The following is a 7,334-nucleotide window of genomic DNA, read 5'->3' as shown; positions in this document are numbered from 1 at the left end:
GGTCTCTCCTCCCTCCTCCTCTACTTCCGGCCACATGTGGAGCTCCCCCGGCACAAAGAACGTACCAGATCCAGGTTGAGAACGAAATTTGAAAAAAAATCAAGCAAAAAAACGAGCAAAAAACAAGCCAAAAAATGAGCCAGATCTAGATCCAGATCCAGATTCAAAATTCAAAAATAGCAATGGCGCACGGTGGGGGTTAGACAGTGCGCCACTACTATTTTCCCGCCTTCAAAATTCAAAAAAAAAAGTTACCAGTGACGCACCTGTAGCAATAGTAATGGCGCACTACAAGGTGCGTCACTGTTACCCGCAATACTAATGGCGCACCAGAGGTGCGCCATTAGTATTTGTTACTAGTGGCGTGGTAATAGTGGCGCACCTATAGTGCGCCATTAATGGCAAAAATAGGTGCGCCATTAGCAGTCCCTTTTCTAATAGTGACATCATCATCGAAGCAGCCATGTCCGTCCTCACAACAGTGTCGCGAATTTTTGTCGAAAAAGACCACCCATCGAATCAAATTGCCAGAAAAGACCACCTCTGAATACAAATGACAAAAAGACCAGTTGTACCATGCCGGCAGGCGCGCCAGCCAACACATGGCACATGTTGCCACACGCGCAGGCGGCCTGGGGACCTGCCACCACATGTTGTGGCGGCGTGCGGTTTGCTTTATTTTATCAAGTGATAGACGGGACTGTGCATTTCATGTATTCTCTCGTTCATCCAAAATAATAAGGTGTGCATCATGGGTGTGCCCTCGTGCTGTCCACATAGGATTAACTATGCGACAAAATGTTCGCTTTGAGAGGAGAAAGAGAAACTAACAGAGAAAGGGATTGGCCGGGAAAGAAAGAGAGAGCTTCCCCAGATGCCGCCGTCCCCTGCGCCCACATTCTCCTCTTCCTCACGCGGCCATTTCTCTCTCTTCCTGCTGCATCCTATTTCTTCTCGTCCTCCCACTCCCAGCTAGGGTTGCCGCCGCCGCCCCCCATCTATGAATCCAGTTCCGCTGAGGTGGCTCGAAGGGGCCTAAGGTCAATGGCGCCGAGGAGGAGGCAGAGCGGCAGGAGCGGGTTGGCCACGGAGATGGCCGTCCGCGGCGTCGTCCGCAGCAGAGAGAAGGGGAGGGGAGGACGAGATGAAGAGAGGATCAGAGGAGGGAGAGGTAGAAGGCGAACCCATAGAGAAGCGCCACCGGGAGCTCATCTGGCCGGGAATTAGGTTGGCCGAGCCGAGAAGATTCGAGCTCAGCACGCGGCGGCCATGGAGGAGGCGCACGGCCAGGAGATTCCCGTCGACGACGAGGACGTCGACATGGGCGCCGGGGCCGCCAAGGTTCGTGATGCGCCAGTCGATGCCGCGTCTTGCTCGGCCCCTCTCCTCCTCGTCGCCGGTGTCGTCGCCGTCTTTGTTCGGCTAAGGTGACGGCGGGGGACGGGACCAGCAGCGCGCCGAGCCCGCCGGTGCTCCCTCTGCTCGGGCACCTGCACGGCTGCACCTGCTCAAGAAGCCGCTGCATAGCTCGCTGTCCGCGCTCGCCGGGGTGCCGCCGCTCCTGTCGCTGCGTCTGGGCGCGCGGCGGGCGCTGGTCGTGTCCACATACGCGGCGGCCGAGGAGGCTTCACGGCGCACGACGCCGCGCTGGCGGGCCGGCTGTGGATGCTCCCTGCGGAGCACCTAGGGTGATTTACGGGCGGACCACCGTCGTGTGGGCCTCCCACGGGGGCCACTGGCGCGGCCTACGCCGGTTTCTCTCCGTCGTGCTCTTCTCGACCTCCCGCCTCACCGCGCTCGCCGGTGACTGCCGCGCCGGGGTCGCGTCCCTAGTCCAGAACCTGCTCCACCTCCACGACGCCAGCGCATGCACCGGGGGTGGGATTGTTACCCTCCGGCCCAGGCTCTTCGAGTTGGTGCTTAACGTGATGACTTGCCGACGGTGTGCGTAGGATCCAAGAGATCGTCGAGGAGACATTTGCAGTGAGCGGCGCGCCCAGCATCGGGGACTTCTTCCCGGCGCTTCGCTGGGTCGACCGTCTCCGCATGCGGCGCTTGTAAACCTTCAGACAAGGCATGACGCGTTCGTCGGTGCCCTTATCGATGGTCATCGATGAACGCGCAATGCCGGTGGCCGAGACGTGGAGAAGAAGGGCGCAATCGCCGTGCTCTTGGAGCACCAAGAAACCGATCCCGGGTATTACACTGACACCGTCGTCAAAGGCATCGTCTTGGCGAGTACTAGCATATTTTGCAAAGAGCATTGCTACACAGACGACATTCCTTGCACGATTTATGGACGACAGAGCCAGTTGAGCCTTTAATCACATCTGATGCGTGGATTTGCACCGTTGGATCATCAGTCGTGTAAGCATCGTCCAAGGACTGTCATTCGTCAAGTAGTTTCATTTTGCAAAACTGCCTGCGTGACACCAGCATCATTTTGGCGATCTGTGAGAGTGAGAGTGTGAGTCTGTGACAACATGGTTGCTATGCCTATGCTGACATTCAGGTACTGCTCATTGCCGGCACCGACACATCGGCGCTGACCACGGAGTGGGCGATGGCGCTGCTTGTGAAGCACCCAGAGGTGACGCGGAAGATGAGGGCTGAGATAGACGCCAACGTCGGCATGGGCCGACTGGTTGAGGAGTCGGACATCACCAACCTACCTTACCTGCAGTGCGTTGTCAAGGAGACCCTTCGGCTGTGCCCCGTCGGCCCAATCATCCCAGCGCACGAGGCCATGTAGGACTGCACGGTGGGTGGCTTTCATGTCCAGCGCAGCACGATGATTCTCGTGAGTGGATGGGCGATCCACCGGGATGTCAATATCTGGGATGCGCCAGACGAGTTCCGGCCGGAGCGGTTCTTGGAAAGAGACACGGTCACCACGCCCATGCTGCCGTTCGGGCTTGGTCGGAGGCGATGCCCGGGGAAGGGCTGGCGATGCGCCTTGTCAGCTTGACTGTGGCAGCACTCGTGCAGTGCTTTGAGTGGGATGTTGGTGAAGGCGACACCATCGGCATGGCCGAAGGTGGTGGGCTGACAATGCCAATGGCTGCCGCCCCGGGAGTTTGTCAAGAGCGTGCTCTCTGCTTCCATTTGATGGGCTGCGGTCTGCGGTCTGCGGAGAGGTTTCTATAGAAATAGAAGAAGCTGGATTGAAATTGTGTAGCAATGGCTCTTTCCCTTTTCTCCTTTCTGTTTCTCGGAACAATGTATTTCCGTTCATTTGCAATGGAAAGGGGTCATGCCCGGTTTGAAAAAAAAAAGCAATGGCACACATGTACTGGTGCAGCAAGGTTCCTTTAGATGATATCCGAACATTACAAGTCCATATTGGATGATATTGAACATTACAAACCATTTTTCCCACTGAATCAGTGACGGGCAACAGGCCAAAAACAGTTCGATATGACAAGTAATGAAGTAAGTTTATACAGAGTACCTTGCATTTCTGTGTGTAAAATAGAAACAGATGAAAATTACCCAAGGAAACGCCAGCAAAATCGACAATCAAAATTTGCAAAGCCGGTAAGAATTACAACCCGATGCAACAATCAAATTTTACAAAAGCGGTATAATGCAAGGTGAGAAATGATCAAGGTCATACAGAACTTGAGTTTCTAGCAGCAGAAAAATCTTCTGATTCAGAGATCGAGAAATGCTCTTATGATTCAGAGATCGAGAAATGCTCTGATGGTTAACATGAGTGCTTTGATTCAGAAATTAACGCTCTTTTATTGACTGGTGATTTCTGGATTTAGACACAACAAATATACCTCTGGCCTCCATAACACTACAATACACACGATCAATATGAAAAAGAAAACACAAGGAACAAGTTGAGGCGAACGGCAACTGTTTGACTTACTCGCAAGCAGATATCTTCGCTTGTAAGAATACATTCTTTACGTGTGTTGCTTTTGCACATCTCTATCTTAAAATTTTAGATACTTGCAAATATGCATGTACTTTGAGCATGATGGAATAACACCCCTGGTACAAACAAGAAAGTGATGAGGCGCTTTTCCAACCTGGCACTGCCTCAACTTCCTCTTAGGCGACGCCACCAAGTGGCGCCCCAACTACTAGTCAACTCATCATTCTCTGCATGACTGCATGCATCAGGAAGAAAGAGGCCACATACAGAAAATTATGGCAGCACGGCCTGCCGCCTGGATTGGTGGTGGCAGGGCCCATCAAATGGTCATCGTTCCGTTGCACGGGCTGCCCTCATCCAAATTTCTGTAATTCACAAGGTGCCGCCAACGCCCGTGGCGGCAGGTGCCACGTGTCGGCTGGCACGCCTGCCGCAGCTGGTCTTTTCTGTCATTTGTGTTCAAAGGTGGTGTTTTCTGGCAATTTGATTGAGCAGGTGGTCTTTTTAAACAAAAATTCTAGTGTTGCGTCCATGAAACACGTCATTGTGGCATCGTCGAAGTAGCCGAGCCTCCGTAGCATCACCGCGGGTATCGAAGCATGACGTCACAGCATCGTCACGACTGTTCGAAGCACGCCGTCGTAGCATGTCATGGCCGTCGAAGCATGCCATCTCAGCAGCATTGCAGCTGTGGGAGCACACCACGGGCATTCAAAGCATGTCGTCATGCCATTGCCACGATCGCTACAACACGCCCCGTAGCATCACCACGGCTGTTGAAGCATGCCTCCGCGGCATTGTCATAGCCGTCGAAGCGCGCCATGGGTGTTCGAAGCATGACGTTGCGCTGATGCCACGTCCGTCACAACATGCCTCATAGCATCTCCGTGCCTGTCAAAGCATGTCGTCGTGGCATCGTCACGGGTATTCGAAGCATGTCATTGCGCTGATACCACGGTTGTCAGAACATACCTCATAGCATCACCGCTGCTGTCGAAGCATGCCATCGTAGCCTGCCATGGGTGTTCGAAGCATGTCATTGCGCTAATGCCACGACCGTCAGAACACGGCTTATAGCATCGCCGCGGCCGTCACAACATGCATCGTAGCATCGCCCCGGTTGTTGAAGCAAGCCGTCGCAACATCCTCGAAGAAGTCGGGATGCCGTCCCAGCACATTACGGGCGTTGGTAGCATGTCGACGTGCCATCGCCGTAGCATGGCTCGTAGCATCACCACAACCTCTGAAGCAGTTGGGTGTCACAAAGACCGCTCGTTGAGCGTCGCAGCAGTGCATCATCGTCTCGGCTTATAGTGCGTCATGTCTTTGAAGCAGCAGCTCATGTTGCTAATGGTGGTTGTCGTCATTTCACTTCCAAAGCCGCAAACTGCTGCATGTTGTTGTAGCGCTGATGCAAGGGCGGAACATCCCAACAATTGACGACGTGGCTGCTGCGTTGGTGGCATGGGATGCAGACTGCCTGCTCAAGACGGTCAGAACCGGGGTTGCCGCCATCGGCTGATGGCATGGCGCTCGAGCAGGCTATAGTCCGTGTGTGAGAGCAGTGCTCGAGCACGCCCACGAGTGAAGCTCGGGGCAGCCGGGCAGGGCACAACACAACGGCGTGAGGTCTACGTCACACAGGACAGAACAGGACACAGCCACCCGGCTTCGCAGCAGACGAGAAGGACAAGGCGCTGTAAAGCTTGAAACAGGCACTGAGGACATGGAACACCAAGCTTAACCCATGCCTCAGTTGACCCGGCTTCACTCGGTGTAAGTCGAAACATGGTGTGTATGCACGAGGGTCGGCCACATCTCGATTCATGGTCGGAGTGTAATGTGGACGATCTGGTGATCACTAGGTGCGACTCAGGTGATCTCTACAGCTTCAAACAAAAGATGAAGAAGCTTCTACCTTGGGATCGTGGGGTCCGACAGAATGCTGATGGGATCATGATATCTCAGTCGGCCTACACCCAGTAGAAGCGAGCTGCTGGACAAGTCCAACATGGCCGGGTTCAAACCTTGGAACCTTGGAACTAACGATGAATGCTATCGATCGAGTATCGCATCATCATCATCATAGGGGAGGGAGCCTGCCTGTGGTACTTGGTGCACACCAGACTTGACCTGACCTGACCTGGCGTATTCACTCGGTTTTGTCTGGTGGTTCCGACTGAAGAGTACCTTGCGGCGGTCACAACATCCCCGACACGACTTCACTCGATCGGTTGCAAGTTTGGGAGATACACCAGGACACCACACCTAGTCGATCGGCTACCATGTCCGACACACTCTTCTTCTTCGGAAGCAACCATGTGGCTTGGCAGTCCTAGCTAGAAGCACAAGCTCGTGGCTCTCTCCAGCTGTGTGTCAGAGTATGTTGCTGCTGCCTGGCAGTGGCAGGGGATCTTGCTAAAAGACCGTCGACCAAGCAAAGCAAAGGGTCTTGTCCTCAAGGTGGACAACAACTCAAGACAATTTCACTTGCCAAGAACCTCGTCTTCCATGACCGAGCAAAGCACATTGAGCTGAAGCATCACTTCATTGGGGACTGCGTGGGGACCAAGAAGAAAGAGTTGCAATTGCTAGCCACTGAACATCAGCTCGCCGACATGTTCATAAAGTCACTCGGTCTTGTGCGGCTTCAAAAGCGACGCTCAAGCGCCGACATACATATGCATGGTGGAGATCGACCCGTGAGCGCAGTGGAAAACCACAGCGCACGCGAGAGCTGACAGCCGTGTGAACATGAATTGTTTCTTTACAAATACTAGTGGTTTTATTGTCTGAAGAAGAGTTGATGAAAATATACTCCATCTGTTTGTAAACATAAGTCTTTCTAGATATTTCAATACAAACTACATATAGATGTATGTAGACATATTTTAGAGTATAGATTTACTCATTTTGCTTCGTATGTAATTAATTGTTGAAATCTTTAAAAAAAACTTATACTATTTAGGAACGGAGGGAAGCTAATGTCGCTGTAGAGTTGTCATGAACAAGCGTGGAAGCACATGGTAATGCGTGAGACACCTGCGGTGTAAGGCAAATACTGTATTATTCCAAAGCAGGAGGAGAGATATCATTCATGCTGGCTGGTCTAGTTCATGTAATGTCAGACAAAAAGGGTCCATCCTAGCTGTGATTCTTCACTGAAACACCACAGGTCACACAGGCAATAAGTTGAGAGTGTTTTTTGTGTTATTCAGAACCTAAACCCATCCCGACCCCAGCAGAGGTCGACGACGACACGTACCTCGGATCGGTTGCTTGATTGCTAATACAAAGTTAGTATAAAGTTGGGCATCTATTCTCGAACAAAGGGAGTAGCTAATAACTGCCGCCATGACTTGCAATCGTACACACACTGTGTGGAGTGAACCACTCCACTAGCGTGCGTACGATCGCAAGTCTGAGGCGACCACACCACTCCACTCCA

At 52.8% G+C, this 7,334-nt stretch overlaps 1 pseudogene; it reads left to right on the top strand.

Moving 5' to 3' along the window:
• Positions 1-1,269: 1,269 nt before the first annotated feature.
• On the top strand, positions 1,270-3,109 carry LOC119357210 (annotated as a pseudogene).
• The last annotated feature ends 4,225 nt before the right edge of the window (positions 3,110-7,334 follow it).

This window comes from Triticum dicoccoides, chromosome 1A, assembly GCF_002162155.2.
Source record: "Triticum dicoccoides isolate Atlit2015 ecotype Zavitan chromosome 1A, WEW_v2.0, whole genome shotgun sequence".
NCBI lineage: Eukaryota > Viridiplantae > Streptophyta > Magnoliopsida > Poales > Poaceae > Triticum > Triticum dicoccoides.
The sequence above is the reverse complement of the archived record's forward strand: the minus strand, read 5'-3'. Positions and strand labels throughout refer to the sequence as shown.